This window comes from Myxocyprinus asiaticus, chromosome 28 (genome assembly GCF_019703515.2).
Source record: "Myxocyprinus asiaticus isolate MX2 ecotype Aquarium Trade chromosome 28, UBuf_Myxa_2, whole genome shotgun sequence".
Lineage (NCBI taxonomy): Eukaryota > Metazoa > Chordata > Actinopteri > Cypriniformes > Catostomidae > Myxocyprinus > Myxocyprinus asiaticus.
Genome location: NC_059371.1, coordinates 21115724 through 21137792, shown reverse-complemented (window position 1 = coordinate 21137792; position 22069 = coordinate 21115724). Strand labels below are relative to the sequence as shown.

Genomic DNA, 22069 nt, shown 5'->3' with positions numbered 1-22069 from the left:
TGCTTGGTGTAGTCTGTGGCTGTCGGATAGAGCAGACCCCAGACATGGTGTAGGATATCAGAAAAGGAGCAAGCGATTAAAGTTGAGAAAGGAGACAAGGCCTATGCCAAGGGTATGTAGCTTTATTAAGATGTGTTTTGTTTGTTGCTTTACATGAGAATGAAAATGGCACTTCATCCAGAATCCTGTAGGAGGGACTGTATGTCTGTCTTTTTCTATGTTTCTTATGTGTGTGTGGATATTGAAGGCTGTGTATGTTATATCAACAGTATGTGTGGTCTGAATGTGTGTCTGTATGTAAATAGTGTGTGTGCACGTGTGTGTGTATGTCTGTGCATGTCTGTTTCGGCATAATGAAAAGGTGTTTACTTTGGAGAATTCCAACACATGTTTTCACTGCACTAGTTTTCACTACAGTTACTAACAACAGAGCTCATAGAGTGGGACACAGATTAACAGACATCATCTAGGTGGGCTTTAGGAACTTAAGACCCTACCTAGATGTGCCAACTGGATTACATAAATCAATATAGCCAATACAATCACTGTGACAGAGAAGCAACCGTCAAGTATTTCTGTCAAAGCTGAATGAGAGAGTGATTAATGTGGACATATGGCACATCATTTGCAATGTTTTTGCAATGTTTTTAAGGATTATTGATGAGATTGCTCAGCACACATGTACACAAGAAGCTTTTAAACCAAATGGGGACAATGCATTCCCGGACAACGCATTGTTGCGCGAATGGACTGAGTGACAGCCAGAGAACTAGTGCTGATACAATGCATTTAACCTACTGCCTCTCAAATAACATGACCATCTGCACTCTTTCGGTGCACACCAGTTTGACCCAATGCTCTGTAAACATAAACTTGCACCTGTGTGTTATCTTGCTGGTGTCTTCTTATGAACATAATTAACATTTAGTGTTTATTTAGTTGTTATTTAAAGGAATGGTTAAAGGAACATTTCCTTTTACAATACATGATAGAATTGTCATTTTCAAATAGTTCATTTTGAATAATAAAAATAATTTGATTCATTTTATTTTGGTGAACTGTAATGCTTTCATTACAGCATTAGAGTATTAAGAAATAATAGTTTATTAGTTTTGTCTTTCAGTCCCTTTTATGTTTTGTGTCATGCAGTTCCAACCTAGTGACTTGGCTAGTACGAAATGGTATGACTTTTATTCCAATAGAGACCAACCTGAACAGTCGACAAACAGAATTTCAAATCAATACAATGCAAGCATAACATTTTAGCTGGCCTCTATCCAACAATTTAATGTTGGTTACTCATTCCATGTTTATTTATGCAAAACAAATGACTGATGTGTGTCAATAACCTGTAATACACTTTCCTAGTCTTGTTCCAAACCTTGATGGTTTCTTTCTTCTTTAACACAAAAGTTATTTTACTATTAAAGTCATGGTAAGTAGTAGGGTTTGGGAAAGGAGTTAGACTTTATGTTTAGGTTTGGGTTGGGGGTTAAAAGAATAATTCACCCAAAAATGAAAATTCTCTCATTATTCACTTACCCTGATGCAATCCCTGATGTGTATGACTGTCTTTCTTTAGCAGAACTCAGATTAAGATTTTTAGAAAAATGTTGAAGCTTTGTAAGTCCTTATAATGTAAGTAAATGGGTGCCATCAGGCTGCTGGATATTTGACGGTCCAAAATGCATATTTAGGCAGCATAAAAGTAATCCACATGACTGAAGCAAATAGATAGGTTGGTGTAAGAAACAAATTGCTAATTAAATCTTTATTAATTTAAAAAGTCGCTTCCTGCCAGCAGTCAATGCATCATTGACATAAGCGCTATGGCGCATTCACAACAGAGGAATGAATGTCACGCAAGAGTTAGTTCATTTCAAACAGAAACACAGCGCTGGGCAGAAGCAACGATTTAAAGTTGAAAACGTTTTAATTGTCGATTTGTTTCTTACACCAACCTATTGATTTGCTTCAGACGACATTAATTGACTGACTGGAGATGCCTTTTGTCATACACATCTGGGACGGCATCTGGTGAATAATACAAGAATTTTCATTTTTGGATGAACTATTCCTTTAAACTTAGGAAAAATTGCAATAACATTGTTCATTGGTTCATTTATTTTTTCTATGGGAGTAAAAGTTGTATGTTTTTGTACGAGCTAACTATTAAAAGTAATACTATTATTTCGACATGTCATGAGACTGTTTCTGCACTACTATGGCACTTCCAGATTAGCTCTGCAAACTTTTTTTTTCTTTTCTTTTTTCTATTCATTGAGAATCAAGCAAAGCTTGTCGGTCCCATACCGCCAGTGGGCATGTCACCACTGTACGTTAACTGGATTAAGACCCTTGTGTTTTACATGGGCCTCACAATGAGTTTGAGTCACTCACCTTTGGGTCACTCAAATAATCAATCAAACTGGTCTGTGTGGAGGGCCACACTTCTGGTTCCCCCTTAAAGCACCTGTAAAATCTCCTGTAGATTCTAGTGCATTCATGGATGGGTTTCAGTCAAGAGAGACAGACTGAAACTAATACACATATGCAAGCTTTTTCCTCTATCATTCTCTCTCAAGGTCAGTGCATTTCAACTGAAAATGTGTAAGTGTGGACATGGCCTAAATATAAAAATCAACTTAAAACTACAGTTACGGTAATCATTTTGAACTAGTTTTGTAGTGGATACATTCCTTAAACTGAACTACAAATGGTCTTAATTACAAGACGGTTTTGTAAACACAAGGGATATCTGTTGGTTGTTTAAGCTAAAAACCTGCTAAACTATCTTAACACTTTATTGACTCTTGTCCTTTCTAAAATAGTTTATAACACATTGCCTTTGATTCCAGATCCACTCCACAAACTAACTCTTTTTGTGTTGCTTGCATTCATATCAATGTAAGAGATTTAAAACACAAATAAATTCAAGATAATCCTTGTCCCTAAACTATTTACAAGAGGCTAATAACAGTAATATTAATGTTTGATATCACACAATTTTGTATCTGATATATATGATAGCACGATAAGCAGTATTTTGCTCATATGAGTCTGTGTACCCTTCCAAAAACAGTTAATGCATTAGTAGAGTTATTCTATATGTAATTCGTTTGATTAAGGATGAATTGTGTAATACTTTCTCCTACAGAGTGCAACAGTGCCCACCTACTTTTTCAGCTGCCTGGGTTCTGGAAGTATTTTTCCCATTCATTTTTTGCATAGGCTTTTCAAAAAATCCTCCATAAAAGAGTTGTAAGCCATAAACTAAACCAATCAGCTCCGAGGTGAATCACAACATTACAAACTTTGTTTTGAGGCAAAAAAGTACTTGAAAAACTGATTAAAAGACAAAGGTTCAAGACTGTGTACTTAACCATCTTTCACTAGGGTATGAACTACAATCCCATGAAGAACTGCGAATTATATCATTGTAAATGAATGGGATTTTTACATATAGAACCAGACTGTTGTGCTCTGATAGAGCTTAATATGCTTAGACTATAAGCAAGCAATTTGTAGATTGATTTCCTCTAAAACTGTGAAGACGCTGGCTGTGTGGCTCTTTTAAAACACTGCTCTGTTTGTCTGAGGATCCCAACCACCCTGACACAGTACCACTGGGTCAACCAGTGGATCTCAGAGCTCAAGCTCAGTCCCATGTTCAAGCCCCTCCATTATGGACAGCACACCAAATCTGTTTAACTTAATGTGCTCCAGAAATTTATGAACCAGTGAACTTGTGTAAGAAAATAAAGACACCACTCAGTCCTGCACAGTTTACAGAGCACTAAACACAATTGCTTTTAACAGACAGCAGCTCATTTCAGGCCATATATCATGCTGCTGATGGTTCTTTTGAGGGAGGGGCTATGTGTTTGAGCACAGGCAGTGAACCCTTGATCCCAAATGAGAGATACAGAACTCAGGAATAAGTGTTATGTGGCATCAAATGGGGAGATCCATCTTCAGCGATGAAAGCTGTGAGAAGCAGTAACAGATGAGCAGAGATATTTTCATACAGCGCTGTCTGAGGCCTCATGATGATGAGATGCAGACTCTGAGAATGAACGCGCTCACCTCAGTGCTCACCATGACATTCTTCTATCACTGATGACGCTTTCTGCTGTGTGACTCGCCCATTTACAAAAATTCAAAACATACTAGTGTGTCAGGGCTCTATCTTTCATTTTTGACAGTTTCTGATACTTATCTGAAGCTTAGATGTGTACACAGCCTGAAGAATGACATATGTTGTCCTCAGAGAAATCTCTTCAGAGTGCTTGTGTATGCTTGTGAGGATCTGGTTCAAGAACCAAAAACTTTCTGATGTAATGAATCAACTGAAGAGCTGTATCAGCAGAACTGGACGAAAATGTTTAGTCTTGAAATTCAAAAGATCAGTACTAAGTGCTGATTTAAGTTGGCCTATTAGTGGCAAAAACATCTGATGATACCCTGTTATCTTGAACAGGTCTTCAGCCAATTTCAGCAGATTATTTCTTGTTTGAAGAGATTTCATTACTTAATATAATAGTATTTTTCTAAAGCTCCTATCTACTTGAATGACCGAAATCTCCTAAACTTTTGGTCAAGATTACGATCAAAGAACATATTTCAAATTTAGCAGTAAAATCTGACTTCATTGGTATCATAAATTGTGCTTCTTTAACTCAGTTCACCCTAAAAAACACTATTTTTCAGACTGGTCTAGCTAATGCACATGAGCGCACATTGTGTTGATTGACACTGGCAATGACTGTATCTAAAAGTTATCGGCTCTTTTTCCTGTAAGGCGGGACTTGGTTTTCTACATCCACCATATTCCGTTCCAATTTCTCCCATTCATTATAATACAAGTGCTCCATCTTGGGCTAAATTATCTCTGCAGCATGCCTCTCATATTTTATTGATCCTCTAAACACCTCCCCCAGGGGCGTGACCTATGTCCAAATGTTCGCAGATAGTATATTTTTGCCTGGCTGTTTCGACCTTCTTTTCTAACGAAGAATAACTTTAGAGACTTAAATCAGAGACTTTATGACAAAATTATAATTTTTAGGTGAACTATTCCTTTCACTTTTTCTTGTGCACAGGTCTCACACTCCTAACAGAGTAAGTCTTATTTTTGAGAAGAAAACCTGTTGCAGTTTTAGAGTGTCTTTGTGAGAGCTACTGACAGTAGTAACTGTTTGAGAGTGTTATGCAGACAACTCTCTCCTCTCTCTCTCTCTCTCTCTCTCTCTCTCTCACCCCTGCTGGACTGCTGCCTGGGCAGATGAAAGTGATCCCTGCCTGCCTCTAAGCTTCATGCCCAGGTGTTCTCTGTCCTCCTCTCCCTCTTACTCAGCTCTCTGGCTCAGGAGCCGACAGCCACACAGCTGCTTGACATCAATCTCCCTTTCTTTTACTTTTTTTTTTTATTGTTTTTTTTTTTTGGAAAGGCAAAGCTTAGGGCATTAATTATTTGGTTCCTTACCGAAAGGCAGCAACCACTGATGTTTGGCCCATATTCCCACCTGTTTATTTTTAACTTGAGGCTGTTGGATGCTTAGTTCATCATATCATTGAGCGTACATGTAAAAGCATCTGCAATTAAACTTTTTGCTTATGTGAATGTTGCTTATTAGTATGACGTTTTCAAGATTTTTCTTTTTTGTCTTTTCTGAGTAGTGACGAGAGATATGAGAGATATGAAATTAGCACAGCTATGTAGGAAATTGGTTGCCTGGGACAACGGTCAGTTATACAGTTTTGTGTCATCATTACACACACAAATCGAATTTGATCGAATGGCACTATTTAGCAATCGGAATCAAGTATTCCAGAAATCAAAAATATGGCAGTATATGAAATATCAGCTGTCCTAGAATGCTGCTTGTCCAATTGAATAAGAGGACTGAACTAATTGTTGTTTAGCATAGAATAAGCACCTATATTAAGAGTCACATACGTAAGGAGCAAATAGAAGGTATAAAGTTATTATACCATTAACATAATGCATTTTTCCTGTTTAGAAAGAAATTAGTTGTCAGGTTTTGCATAATTTTCTAATCAAGTACAGAGAAACTGAGGAATGTTTAAAGGCATTAAAGCAATAAATGGGTAAATCGTAATAGCATAATATTTATTCGTACTTCTCTGAGACACATAAATAAGAAAGTCAGTCCTGAAGTGGAACATTTGTTAATGAAAGGAAGTTATTTAATTAAACCCATTATTGTCAGTGCTTAGCAGATGTGGAGGTTTTAATACTCAAAGGACAAATGGATTTCTTTTATTACATCTCTGTCAGACAAATTGGAGGGACAGAGCTTTTATAACACATTAAAGCATACCAACAATATTTACAGTTATTTCTACATTTCTTGTGTAACACTAGGCTTTCCATGTTAATACTGAAGTAAATCAGAGGTCTGAGTGTGTTTGACTCTGAGGTCTTAAATTACTTAGAAAATCTGTCATCGCTTCATCCCCGTTTGCTAAGTAGGGTCTTGACAGATTCACACATAAGGACTGTGGCTATGACAGTTGACTATGTTTCACAAGAAGGTTTGCTCAGGTGTTAAGCTGTGTATGCAACTATCTCTGTCTGGCAAGCTATCAGTAACCATTTGCAATGAAGGATAACACTGACCAAAGTATATCTTTTAAATCTTAACTTGTATTTAGATAAAGAAGCGACTTTAAAGATTTTTTAACTGCATATTTCAAATTATGCCCACGAAATACAAATTCAAAATTGCTACTGAAAAAAAAAAAGAATTACATTTTATTCAGCATAAAGAGCTTTTTAAGTCACAGATACAAGGAAATGTAAATTACGAATCCACATAAAACGTACTCCAATTTGGGCAAAATGCAGCATTGCAGTGGCTGTCATAGGATTATTGTTTGCTGTTTGATAACTTTTTGCTATAATTTTAATGCTGTTGTTGTTTTTTGTCACTGTTAGATATTTATTGTGTTGTGATGTTCATATTTTCATTTAATGATGTTTGTTGATTAAGTAAACGTAAAATAATTGAGATTATGGGTGTCTGCATGAATTATGGACCCTTTTCGCATTTCCCAGTCTGGAAAGCGAAAGTAAACTATAATGGGGTAAACGTTTGTAGTCGTGAATGGGAGACCACAGCAAATAATATTTTTGCATTCCCAGTTGCTCCAAAAGCAAAGCTTGTGTGTTTAAAATGAATGCCAGAGTAAGATAACAAAGTATAATGTTTTTTTTTGTTTTGTTTTTGCGATTAAATTTTTTTTTATTGATTCATCTATTAAATAAAGAACAACAAAACATATACATACAGAATCAATATTTAACCCTCACTATCCCCCCCATCCAAAAAAGAGGTCTAGACTCCCCAGTCTTTTGGATACCCCCTCCTAAAAAGCTGCCACTCTGGCCATCTCTGAACACCACTCCTGAAATGGGGGTGCTCCAGCCGACTTCCAACTCCTTAAAATAATCTGTCTGGCAATCATAAAACTAGTTAGGACCCCGTTTTTCATGTGCTTATTCTCCAAATTAATGACTGCCCCATCTCATAAAATTCAGAGTCTGGGGCAAAATAAAATTTGAGAGGCCAAAACCTCGCACATAACACTCTGAATCCTCAACCAAAATTCTTGAATCTTAACACATCCCCAAAAGACATGGGTTGTGTCTCCATCTTCTGATTGACATCGCCAGCAGGTGGGTGTGTCTTTAAGACCAAGCCTATGCAATCTAGAGGAGGTCCAGTAGACTCTATGTAAAATCTTAAATTGCATAAGGCGAACCCTTGCATCTCTAGATGCAGACTTGAAGACTTGATGTTTTTTAGGATCCTAGCCCACACTCCCTCATCCAGTGCCAAGTTTAGAGCTTTCTCCCGTAATCTCTCAAGAGAAGTTGAAGTTCCGTCACCCAGACTCTGAATTAGCAGGGAGTAATACACTGATGCCTCATGACCTTTTCCAAAAGCAGTAATCACCACTCCCAGAGTATCTGCCGCTTTGGGGGGGTGTAAACTACTCCCAAAAACAGTACAGAGCAGGTGGCGCAGCTGTAAATACTTATAGAACTCAGATTTGGGAATCCCAATAAGTTGAACCAAATTTTGAAAGGATCTCAACACTCCACTCTCATATAGGTCACAGAGTGTAGTAACCCCCCTCCCAATCCACTCTGACCAGCAAAAAGGGGACTTGTTGATACATAATTTGGGGTTCAGCCATATGCTCGAGGCAACATTTTAAAAAATGTCAGAATTAAACAGTGTGGACACTTTTGTCCATACCGAATGCAAATACGAGATAACGGGATGTAACTTAACTTCTCCGGTTAGTTTGATAGACAGGCTTTGCAATGGCGAGATAGGGACAAGAACTTCCTGTTCTATACAGAACCAGGGAGGTGTTCTCTCAGGTGGAAGTGACCAATGAGCCAAATGTCTGAGACCGAAATGCATAATAATAAAATAAATTCTTGGGAAGGCCTAGCCCAACTTTGTCAATCGGCCTATGTATCTTATTGAAATGTAATCTGGGACGCTTACCATTCCAAATGAAGGACTTCGCTATGCTATCAAATTGCATGAAATAAGAGAGGGGGACATCTTCAGGGAGAGACTGTAGCAAGTAATTGAATTTTGGAATACAGTTCATTTTAATAACATTAACTTTCCCAATCAAAGATAAATGTTAATGAAGCCCACCTGTCCACATCGCTCGAAAACTGTTTTATTAAGGGGTCAAAATTAACTCTAACTAAATCACACAATTTTGCTGGGAATAAAATGCCCAAATACTTAATGCCCTGTTTGGGCCACTGGAAAGCGCCCGACTGAAAAGCCGTTACTGGGCAGTATGCTGTCAGATCCAAAGCTTCAGATTTAGACCAATTGACTCTAGAAAACGTAGAAAAGGAATTAATAATTCTGTAGAGGCAAGGCATAGATCTAGTGGGGTCAGAGACGAATAATAAAATATCATCTGCATAAAGCAAAGGTTTATGCTACATACCTCCTGCCACCACCCCTGGAAAATCATCCTCCTTTCTTATCACGGCTGCTAATGGTTCCAGGGCAAGACAGAACAATAATGGGGAAAGAGGGCAACCCTGCCGAGTGCCCCTATCCAGAGTAAAATAATCTGAAATTAATCCATTTGTTTGTACCGCTGCTAAAAGGTGTCTATAAAGTAACTTAATCCAATCAATAAATGTACTCCCGAACCCATACATTTCCAAAATCTTAAAAAGATAATCAAATTCTACAATATCAAACGCCTTTTCAGCGTCAAGTGAGATGGCAGCGACCGGAGACTGATCATTCGATATTGATGAAACGCCTAATGTTATCAGTAGAGCTATGGCCCCGAATAAACCCCACCTGATCTACATGTATAAGAGATGTCATAACTTTACTTAATCGGTTATCCAAAATTTTTGATCTAGCTGGTCAGGGAAATTGGACGATAACTTTTACACTCGCTTGGATATTTGTCCTTTTTAAGAATCAGACTGATCCAGGCTTTTGTCATGGTTGGGGGAAGCTTTCCATTCTTTAATGATTCTGTATAACTTTCTAACAATAGTGGAGCCAATTCTGTAGCATAAGATCTAAAAACCTGGAGCCTTGCCTGTAGGTAAGGCCTTAATTACCTCGTCAAGTTCCTCCAAGGTTATCTCAGAATCAAGAGAATTTTTTTGCTCAGTCATCAATTTAGGGAGTTCTAATGGTTCCACAAATGTTCTAATATCTTCATCAGTAGACGAAGACATGGAACTATAAAGATCAAGATAGAACTCTTTAAAGGCATTATTTATATCAATGGCCGAGGTCAAAATTTCACCACCAGCAGAGTTCACTGAGGGAATTGTAGAAAAAGAGTCTCTCTGCTTTATATATCTAGCCAAAAGCTTCCCTGCTTTGTCCCCTGACTCAAAGTATGACTGTCTTGCCCTGAATAACCGAAACTCCACTTTCCGTGACAAAATAGTATTATATCTGTATTTCAGTCGGGTCAATTCAGGCCATCAGACGACATTTGGCGCTTCAGCTCTGCCTCTGCACTTTTAATATTCCCTTCCAACTCGACGAGTTCTCGTGCTTTGGATTTTTTGATGAATGAGGCATACTGTATGATCCGACCCCTAAGAACCGCCTTAAGTGCCTCCCAAGCCACACCCATAGAGGATGCTGAGGACCAGTTGGTCTCCTTCATCAGCATCACAGACATGTTGGACAGTTATGCTGGATTTCTTCCGCCGCACCATCTAAACCGAGTCCCCGGTCCGCAGGCCCATCAGAGGCTTCAGCTTGAGCACGTAAGTGTCCCTTAATGTCTCCAGAGCCTGAGGATTTTGACTTCTTTGCCATGTTTACCTCATAGAACAAATATGTAGCTGGGTGTATCAAATCTCATCGGATTATAACATGAAAATAATTTAAAAACTAGCAAAGTGCGCAGAGCTCGCCGTTTACACGTCTGCTCCTCGCATGGGGTCACGTGACCTCCAACAAAGTATAATGTTATAAATGAACATTAAATCATTTAAAATTGGGAAAAAATGCTATATTTACACTGCTAAATGAGACTTTAAGGCATTATCACAGTCTGTGTGAAGCAGGAACTATAAACAGTTCATGGAACGAAAACGTAACGAATGAAACTTTTAGCAGAACGTAAACAAAAACCAGAACAAAGTGATTTTCAATTGGCCCAGAATGAAAACGGTATTTTTTAAATGCTGGTAACCGGTTATAACCGGTTAATTTTGTTCCGATAATTTTTTCATGAAACTAAAGTTCAAATGGTAATTTTTGGAATTACACCATTTCATGTTGCCCGAAATCCTTTATATTATAGACAATGATGTGGATGGAGAGACTGAGATCCTGAAGGAAACTGCTGCATCACACATTTTTTGCCTAATTGCCCATAGTGGATGTTGCATTCTGTGAATGAAGACCTTTATAACAACTATATAAAATTATAATTATAATTATAAAACATTATTAGAGGTAAAAAGTACATTTTTCAGATGTTTTCAAGTCTTAGATATGATGCATTAATACAGATTTGATGATGCCGGGTTTTGACTCAGAAGCAGATCTGTAATTAAAATTATACTTAACTGTTAATTAACTGCTTGTTATGATTTCTATGCCGATAAATCCACCATGCAGAAAAAAATAGCTTATTTTCAGTTATTTTGATGAGGCAAGTGGCTTATTTTGGGCTTGTTTTTCCAGACCAGGTCGCTTGTTTCTCTTGTGAGATCTGGCAACATTGCAATTGGTATTTCACCCACCCATTAGCAAAGTATTCTCATTTTAAAAAGAATATTATTAACCCTTCTTTTATTTTGTTCTAACCGGTAACCTTTTGGAAAGGAGGCTGTGGAACTTCTGAACCGGAACTAAAAAATACATTTTTTGCTGAAAACGAACCGAAATTAAAAACATTTAGTTTTTAGTCCCTGGTGAGAAGGCTCCATTGCTGATGTATCATTACTTTGCAAGAAGTTTACTTTATCAAAGACAAAGATTGTTCACGTCATGTTAAGAGTCTTGTTGACCCATACTATATAAAAGAATGCAATGATGAAATTATTTGTATTGCTGATTGCATTGCTAATTTGTAAATGTGTAACTGCCTTGACAAAGGTTTATTGGCTAAATGAGACATTTTGCATTTAGTGAACGAACAACTTCAATTTGGCTCAACAAAATATTGTTTTTGGGCACTATTATTAAGGCATAAATATAGTGCATTGTGTTGCCTTGATTTTTTTAAAAACTTTTTTTCTTTTTTTTCTTTTCTCAACAATTCCTTTTTTATTGTGGAAAAGGTGCAAACATTGCATTGACAACTGATTTTCACCTGTTTTCTTTAGGTTGTGTCAGTAATAACTCAGAATGGAAGGCTTTGAGGTGCGTTGTAAACTGAGTGGTGTCTAGGGCATCTGTATCTGATTCCTTCCCTGTGGTAATGTAGTTTTACGGCTATGAGAGTTGAGGGCCATGTGTGCTGCTGGCTGCAGTCTTTTACACCTTTTACATTTTTACACAAAGGGGAAGAATACAGCCTGAAATGTTCACACACTTTTGGCTGGATGACAGTAATTTATATTCCAAGTGTGTGAGCATCAACCATAGCACCATGTTTCATTTCAAGACAACATTTCTTTTTATTTCAGTATCAGCAGCATAAATATATTTTCACACTAACTGGACTGTATGTCACTTTATAATCCCTAAGGAAATCAGGAATTAAAAGAGCTGCAGTCAGCTATCATAACGAACATTGTGTTTTCAGATCCCTTAGGCACAGTGCATGCCTCCCAAGAGTGCTGTTTAAATGTTTTAAAGCAATTTTGTACAAATACAGGCATTATTTTGTGATTGAGACATAATAATGCAGTGGTGCTAATGACTATATCAATGTGTGCCTGGGAGGCTTGTTTTGTTATTGCAAGAAAATATGCTATTGATGTTTAAATTCAGGTTATTTCACGCTTGGATTCCAGCTGACAATCAGAAATGATACTCGTTCTGTTTGTGAGCATTGGGCTGAATCAAACAACAGTAAAATGGCCAGAATCATGCTATCTTTCTCTTTTATCCTTTATGTCTGAACAATTTATCTAGCATCTAATTTATATGTTAATGTTTCCATCATAAACAGTAGCTTTGAAGGCACAGAATCCCAAATCAATGTGAAATTACACAGCACACCATTTATGCTTCCTGTCGGGCAGCTCACGATAAAGCAGCTCTATATTTAACCTGGATCATTTCAATATGCAAAAACACAGATGTCTGTATATTCATTTCATCCTCCATTTACATGAGATGAGATCACTGTGAATAGTTTTTTTCTGCCAACTGGGTATTTGCATGTGCAAAATTCTGTCTGACTGGAATCCTCAGATCCCCTCTGCTTGTTGAATACAATGAATGTGTGATTCCATGTCTTGCGTCACTGGCCATACAAAAACACTGGTTATTGCAGTCAGTCAGAGACCCCCCACCCGCACCCTTCAGCAATACACTCCCTCTATAGGTCTTGTCACTCTTCAAGTGATATCAAGACGTCTGAGGGCCATATTTCATGCTTTCTCAGCTCAACAATGATGTTCCCCCAGTAGACAAAGCCATCAGTTTTTATGGTAAATCTTAAGGAAATGAGGGCCACAAATCTCCCTCCGCCTGGTTGCCACATAGAGGGAATGTGCTAACATGGAGATTGATGGATACCAGAGAAGAGGGAGAGAGAGAGTTCTGGCAGGGCAGCACAATAGGCTGTCAAAGCTAAGATAAGTTTCTCACTTTGAAACTGGCAAACAGCAATTTTGATGTGTGAAGGAACCTGTTGACATTCGCTGAGAACTTCCAAAGAAGGAGAACTTCACCTTAAGTACTGGAGATTTTTTGTCTCAATTTGTCTCAGATGTTTCTTCTAAAATTGCTTTGGAAAATAGACACAAATGAGACAATTGTTGTCATAATGGTTGAGAGCTTTAAGATTAATGTGGAGACCATTAGTTATTTTCCTCAACAAACTACTATTAAAACAACACTGCACATAGTATAAATGCAGACTTTGTGTACCTACAGTAGTGTGATTTAGTTTGTTCAGAAGAAACATTTTCAGATTCTTCTTATAAATTAAGCTTTGCTCTCTATTTAATGTCATTGCTGTCTAGTAGAAATAATTGAGAAGTTAAAGAGATGAGGGGTCCTATTTTAAGAGCGCAATGCAATATGTCATACGTGCAAAGTCAATGGGCATGGCCATGAAGTTTTGATCTTTTTGTGGAAGCATGGGCTAAGTCTAGGTGCAAGTGGGTTGAGGAAACTGCGAGCGCAAAGTGCTTATGGGCTGGGTCAAGTGGAATTTAATTGTTATCCGGTTATTGCATTGTCTACGTCCTATTATAAATATTATTATGTACAGTATTTCATTTCCTGTCAAGCAACGTTGATATAAATAAAAACAGCCCATTCATAAGAATAGTTGTTGGTAGTTTAAATGGCCTATCTGCAATGCATTTCCTGCTCTGTTTGTTACCTGTGCTGCTCTGGACTGCGATATGTTGTATATGTTCTCTATCAGCCTCTCTGGGACTGTTGGCTCTTGTCCTGCTCGCCCGTGTGTCACCTCATTGAAATTGTTTGTTGTTTTTTAATGTATATTTGTTATATGTTTCTCTGTTTATTGTTTTATTTTTAATTTCTCTACAGTGTCCATGAACTTTGGAAAGGCGCTACACTAAATAAACGTATTGGTATTACTATTACTATTACTGTTATTATTAATCTACTGACACACAAATCAAGGCTAGTATTAAAAGTGATTGATAGCTCTTTGATGTCATCTGCTGCTGGAAACCCCCAAACTGCAAATGCAGGAACTGATTTTAGACTTTGCTCCAAGATTAGAAGTCTTAGCGCAATGACCTATTTCTCAGGAAAATAGCACATTGTGCTTTGCTCCACTTCATTAAAGGAATAGTTCACCCAAAACTGAAAATGTTCTCATAATTTACTCACCCTAATGCCATCTCAGATGTGTATGACTTTCTTTCTTCTGCTGAACACAAACAAAGATTTAAGAAGAATGTTTCAGCTCTGTAGGTCCATACAATTCAAGTGAATGGGTGCCAACATTTTGAAGCTCCAAAAATCACATAAGTCAGCATACAAGTAATCCATACGACTCCAGTGTTTTCATCCATATCTTCAGAAGTGATATGATAGGTGTTGGTGAGAAACAGATGAATATTTAAGTCCTTTTTTGCTTGACATTATTCTCCCTGCCCAGTAGGGGGCGATATGCATGAAGAATGTGAATCACCAAAAACACAAGAAGAAGAATGTGAAAGTGATCTATTTCTCATCCACACCTATCATATGGATGACTTTTATGCTGACTTATGTGATTTTTTTGTCACCCATTCATTTGCATTGTATGAACCTACACAGCTGAAATTTGTGTTCTGCAGAAGAAAGAAAGTCATACACATCTGGGATGGCGTTAGGGTGAGTAAATGATGAGAGAATTTTCATTTTTGGGTGAACTATTCCTTTAACATACAATACACCCACAGTTTGCACTCATACAACCACAGATAGCACAAAAACTCCCACCCAAGGCCACTTGCGCTTTGCGCTGGCACAAAAATTGTGCTTAGAATTAGCGCTCTTAAGAAAATTGGATAAGATGTAGTGCACAGCCATTGCGCTTAGCGCCACATCAAGCGCGGTCACAGAAATAGAGCCCACCATTTGATTTTTCTTTCCTGTGGGCAAATATGACTGGTGGCTCCCTCCTTCCATCTGTCTGTCTCTTTCCCAGTTCTCCTTACTTCTGATTTACAACAAACTCTGATGTGCACTCAACAGGCATATTGTTAAGTGAACATGTTGTGTCAAGATCTTAGACTACACCAAAATCTTTCTGAGAGCAAGGGTTCATGATTGAATCTGACAGAATGAAAACACAGTTGATCTTGGTACTGTCAGACCTGTTAAGTGACACCACATCTGATGGATCCATTAAGGGCAGGAGCTCTTAATTGCTTAACCATTTATTCACACTTGGCCAAAAGTGTCAAAACTAACAGCAAGCATCCTGTGACGAAGCTAATATCCTGAGAGTGTGCTAATTTAACTAGCAGTGTGGTGAGAATGACACGCTAATTTCAGGTCTAATTCAATCGAGTCAGTTTTGTAATATTAAAACAATAAAACACTATGCATTCTATAGTTATAAATAGATCAAATAAAACAAATTATTTTATTCAGTTGATGCATACCATTTTTTTATTTTTTTTTACATCAACATCAATATTTTAGGTTACAAGTTATATGAATATATAAGGAAACATATATTTTAGGGACTTTTACCATTTTAATCACCTTTTTCTCTTTACTATAGTCCATAAGTACACATCCATGTAGTCTCTTTAATATATATAAAACAACATGAATAATAATTATAAAATAAGATAAAACTTTACAATAAGGTTCCATTCATTAACATTAGTTAATGCATTAGGTATCATGAATTAACAATTAACAATATATTTGTTACACAATTTATTAATCTTTGTTAATATTAGATAATAAAAATACAATTGTTCATTGTTAGTTCATGTTAGTTCATTGTGCATTAACTAATGTTAACAAATACAACTTTTGATTTAAAAAATGTATTAGTAAATGTTGAAAGTAACATTAACAAAGATTAATAAATGCTTAATAAGTATTGTTTATTGTTAGTTCATGATAACTAATGTTGTTAATGACTGGAACCTTATTGTAAAGTGTTACCTAAAATAATTAATAAATAGTTTTAGATGAAGTGTTGCATGTTACACTGCAGGTCAATTACCCAAATACACATATGTGCACTATTTAAAACAAAATCAAAGGAAGAGTTATTGAGCAGTAGTACCTCTTCAGTCAAGTTTATGACATGACAAATGAACGACAAGGCACACAACTGGTTTTAGCTGTTACTCAACATCTTTTGATGGCCATTTTGCTGTGATCCTAGCGGACTGGTTTAACCTGGCTCTGGCTTGCCCAAACAGGCTCAGATTGGGTGTCTCATCCATCTGGTGTCAGTTTGGCCCAAGGGTGAGCCCTGGTTGTTTGATGTGGCCTGTTCATTGTCCTGATAACCCATCTGTACCTTGACACCTTGGCCTAACTTCTTGGCTTTTACAGGGACTGAAAATTGCACTCTTTTCGATCCAAAAACTACCATCCAATATCAGCTCTGTACTCAAGATTACTCAATATTTCAATGTTTCTACCTCCATCAAAAGCTAAATGCAAATATTTTCATGCTAAATAAATAATAAAACCCATTAGCATGTAAAAAACTTTAACGTGAGGATCGATCCTCTCAATACAACATCATTATCTAAAGTATCAATATTTCAAGATTAAAGCTCCAGCTCTCTCATACTAATCCAATTTGTATTGCTTTACTCAGTTCATACTCCTTGCTCTAGTTGCTAAACTAAAATTCACTTTTGTCTTTATTGAACGTAACACATTTTGGTGTCTAGATAGTCATGAGAGGGCTTTGTGGGCAGGATACCCAGGATTGATGATGACACCAGACATTCAGTAAGATGCAAAGGTGTGTGGTGAGCCGTTCTCTAATGCATGGTAGAGGGCAAATTGAGTGGAATAATGTATAGTGTGCTGTGCTTGGCAGAGAAATAACGAGAGAAGAGTAGAATTGGTGGGGGGGCTCTGGGGGGGTGGGGGGGGGGCCGACAAAGAGTTGGAGAGGAGACGAGTCTCCTTTTCAAGGTAATGGAGAGAGGAGTATATTAAGCTTTTATATGTCCTTGAAAGATTCCTAATGGATCTAATGGAAGGTTAAGTGGATTCAGACAAATTCCTCACATGTATTCTGATTACTTCAGTGTCTCTGAGCATAATAAAGCTCTTTCTGTCTTGTACATTGTGCATTCAAATGAAGTCCTGTAAACACAGAAAGTAAGTATGTCTGCACAATAGATTTTAGGGCCTTCTAAAAGGAATAGTTCATCAGTTACCCAGCCTTCTGTTGTTTTATTTTCTACATTTTGATGAATGTACTGGTCACTCTTTTCCATGTAATTGCAATGAATAGGGACTCGAGCTTTCATGCTTCAAAAAGGACGCAAAAGCACCATGAAAGTGTCATAATTTTTTTCCAACCTTTTTTGCTATAAGTACCCCCACAGCTCAATCAGGAAGGCTCAAGTACCCCTTGATTGATCCAGAACCAAAGATATCTACCAAAAGCTAAATATCATTTATTTATAAAAAATATTTCAGTATTATTTATGACGTTTATTGATCAACAATAACAAAAACAAAACCAGGCCAAATGAGCCATGTAATGTGCAATTAGAACAGACTAATGCTGTTAATTTTACAGGGCAGCAAACCTTCTAACTTGGTACATTGGAAAATATTATTTTTATTGATTTTATTTCATATTCATTAGGTTTTCATCATTTTAGTCATTGTAGTAGACAGTTCATTAACATGAAAAAACAATAAACATGTAGGTAAAACTATATATATGTAATATATGTATGCAAAATGGTGTTTGCATGCACAATTTGTACAATATATGCTGATATGTAGAACACAAGCTAAAACGGTACTGTCTCTTTAAGAAAGCGGGCAGTTCCCACTGATCGATATCAGTGTCAGTTTCATGCTTTGTTTTGGTTAAGCTAATATTAACAAGAGTGAAGTCGCACAGCTTCTTTATTATAACTAATGTTTCTTCTGGTTGTTTTTGTTCAACAACTGTTAAGAACAATAAAGATGTTAAAAGAGACATTATCAATGACGAATGGATTGCGTGGATCTCATCTTTGAACAAATTACACTGACGAGTCAAACCAGACTGCTTAACTTTGTTTTACTAAAATATCTATCTTGGGATTTTAAGAATGGATATTGAGATCATTCAAATGAAGATTGAGATTATTAGAAAATAAAAAAATGTAACCCAGCCCTAATCCCTGTTATTTTTATATGTCATACTTTTTTTTAATAAGTTCATCATAGCTAAAATGCAATTCTGTTTGCGTACCCCCTCGTACCTGCTCATGTACCCCCTGGAATATGTGTACCCCCGGTTGGGAATCACTGGTCCATATGACTTGATGATGTTATATTCCAAGTCATCTGAAGTCATATGATAGATTTGTGTTAGGAACAGATCAAAATTTGTTAATTCAAAGTCATTATTCACTGATTATCTTCCCCTCCAGTGAGCTTTTAATTCAAGAACAACTGCTCTAAATCACTCCACTAAATCAGTGAAAAAATCAAGAATCAGTCTTATTTGTGAATGAATCATTCAAATCAGTTTTGTGAACTGGATAAACTGATTCATTGAAAAGATCTGGCTCAAAAGAATGACTCATTCATTTATCAGATGTGGACTTACACAAAAGCTATTGTATAAATTCAGAAGACTAGGAATATAGCCTACAAGTTGTTTGGTTTGTTTTATCATATTTTCATTCTTCAAAATTTCCCCTTTGGTGTTCCATGGAAGAAACAAATTCAAACAGGTTCGGACTCACAATGGTGAGTAAATGATGACAGAATATTCATTTTTGGGTGAACTATTCCTTTAACGCATGAGATCTCTCACACATGGTATGGACATGTTTTAGCAGGTGTATTGCTTTATAGAAGAGAATCTACTCTCCCATTTGGCTTGGTGTGTAATGTGTATCAGCAGCTTCGCTGTTGGTCTAGTTGTTCATCTGCTGCATTTAGGAAGTGGGGCTGGGTCTGCTATGGCCACCAAAGTGTCCTCTCACCCCCCACAAACAAAACCCCCACCTCATTTCCCCTGCAGCAGTCTTTGGTGCCTTTGATGTGTGTTTGTTTAATGACATTATTGGATGCCAGTCATTTGTAATGGGAGGAGTCCTGTCCAGAGAAATGTGAGAGATTGGATTTTCCTTGGTGGTAGTTTTTCCTCCTGTGACAAATAGTGGCGGAAGCTGTCAGACTATCTGAGTGAGTACAGTGCATGCCTGTGATTTAGTTTTGGGTTGTGAACTCTTTTTGCAGCATGGTAATTCTTGTTGTAGGGTTTGATTTGATCCATATTTGGATTAGAAGAGTTCACATCTGGAGACTTTTGCATTTCTACATTCCACACTGCAAAAAATCTGTATTTTTGTCTTATCTTTTAAAAATATTGAAATATCCCTAGAACAAGATACTTTCACCTGGAACAGAAAACTGCAAAAGATATGTTTTCAGAGAGTGTATGTTGAATATATAAGTGTGTTTGGTCTTGTTCCATTGGCAAATTTCTTTATGCTTAAAACAACTGACAACTGCAAATGGAGCAAAGCAAAATATACTTGCATTCAAGAGACATTCTTTGAAAAAATATCTTAAAGGGAAAGTTCACCAAGAAAAAAAAGATCTGTCATAATTTACGCTCATGTTGTTTCAAACCCAAATGACATTCATCCTAATCAATATTCACTTTCATTGCATCTTTTTTTTTTTTCTTCAATACAATGAAAGTGGATGTTGACTGAGACATTCTTTTAATGCCATTCTTCTTAACATTGAAAGTCTCATGGTTTGGAACACATGAGGGTGAGTAAATGATGTCAGAATTTCATTTTTGTATGAACTATTCTTTTAATATCTCATGCAAATTTTGCTTCTCAGGTAGTTACTGTATATCTTGTTGTTGTAAACGTGTTTATATATATATATTTTTTTGCCAATGTGTGAACGGCTTGTAACGCAACTTAAAAATGAGCCCTCCCCGGACTTCCTAGGTTGCCTATTAAAGCCTGTAGACTGATTTTCATGTGAAGGGAGCGGGTCGCTTTTGCCGGGAAAATCCAAAGGATGTGACGTTTATGTGCGCTCCCGAGAGCCTTGCCTCAGTAATCGCTTCTCTTCCGCTATTCAACAGCGTCAACAGACAGTCTGTAACACTAGGTAACTTTATCTTAGAGATGGAATCCAGCAAACGTCCGGCTCCCAGCACAACACTGACTCCTACACAAACTCAGAGTAAGCCAAAAAAAAAAAAAAAACATTTATCTACTGAATCCCGTCTGGCGAAGCAGGAACGTGATCGTGGTCGAGCGAAAACTAGAGTGAACATCGGCAGGGCATTTGATTCCTGGAGGGACATTCGTTCGGTTTTGGGGATCAAAACCGACCCTGAATTGCCGTTCTTCTTATTAGACAGGTAAGCTTACATAACTGCAAAGCACGTGAAATGTAGTGCCATAAGGATTGATCTGTGTAATTTTAGCTAACTAATCTTGCCTGCTAATGCTGACAAATTGCAAGATACCTTGCTTCGTAACTTACAAATAATTTCAAGGATATTCTCTTTGTACTAAAAGTCAGGTATACAGGATAAATGTAAGCAAATACGCTGGTTTCTTATTTGTAGTACAACATATGACATAAAAAACATACAATAGTGCAACATAACAGTGCAGTGCAACAGTAAACTGTCTGGTATAGTTTGGTAGTATGTAGCTGTATGTGTGTATCAGTATGCTATGTTAGCTGATTAGTAGTTTTAGTTTAGTCTCAAAGTTTGTAGTAAAATAATCATAACTGTGTAATTTTAATTATGCTACCTCATCTGTCAACATGATGCCGGTGGATCACGTTCAGTCTCTTTGTACGTTACGTCATTGTTTTGGCTGATGCTCGCTCACGTCCCAATGGAGTGTGTGCGCGAGCACGAGCACAAGCAACCTGTAGCTGGCTGCAGTTCACTTAATGGCCACAGGTGTCATTAATAGCAAGGGTTTCAGAATCTTACATACTGTACCTTTAAGAATCAATTTTTTTCTTTTACATTTTTTCAACAACAAAAAAAAAGGTAATCTTTCAGTCATTCATATTAAACGTATTTGGCTTGCTAACAGGCTTGTTACATGTTTGACTGACTCTAAATGAAACAATCACCATCTCAAGTGCAATGTTGTCAAATGCATTCCAAATACACAAAAGCAGATATACCTGAGTGGAAATGTAAGCATTAATCTTACTTTTCAGCATTTGTGATTGGGCTATAGAGCCTGTTGGTACATCTGCTACGGTCTCAGAGATCGGCAGACAGATCAAAGCCAGGGACTGCCTCTGGTGCTGATGTCGTGTCTGTGTTATGTTGTTTTAATCCCTCATTTGCTGAGAGCTACTGGAGCTGGAGTGGGCATGTGGACCATAAATGAACCGAAGCCTGCAATTCTGTGAGGTGTTACAATTAGGCAAGAACTGCAAAACCTCCAGCAAACTAACAGTGTAGCTGCCACATTCAGTAAGAATGAAAAATAAGAGGATTTATGAGTATAGCAGACTTGTCTGCTAAGATTAAAACCTGATCCAGCTGTTTGGGACTAAATGAGAATAGAGTGACATGTACTGTATGTCTAATGCTGAATGTTTCACACAGCAATTCTCAAATTTATATTGGAAACAGGTGTAAGGCAGTGATTAAGACTTCTCGTGTTTCTCCTCAGGGTGGTGGAGATCTG

The 22069-nt window shown here is 37.2% G+C and overlaps 1 protein-coding gene across 2 annotated transcripts in view; it reads left to right on the top strand.

Moving 5' to 3' along the window:
* The window catches only part of LOC127418995 (polyhomeotic-like protein 2), a 64867-nt gene continuing 42798 nt past the window's right edge, over nt 1–22069 (top strand). The window contains exon 1 of one of the 2 annotated variants that reach the window (XM_051660001.1): nt 1–112. The gene's annotated coding sequence lies outside the window, so the exon portion shown is untranslated. The remainder of the gene's footprint in view (nt 113–22069) is intronic. The other variant, XM_051660000.1, reaches the window with a different exon arrangement.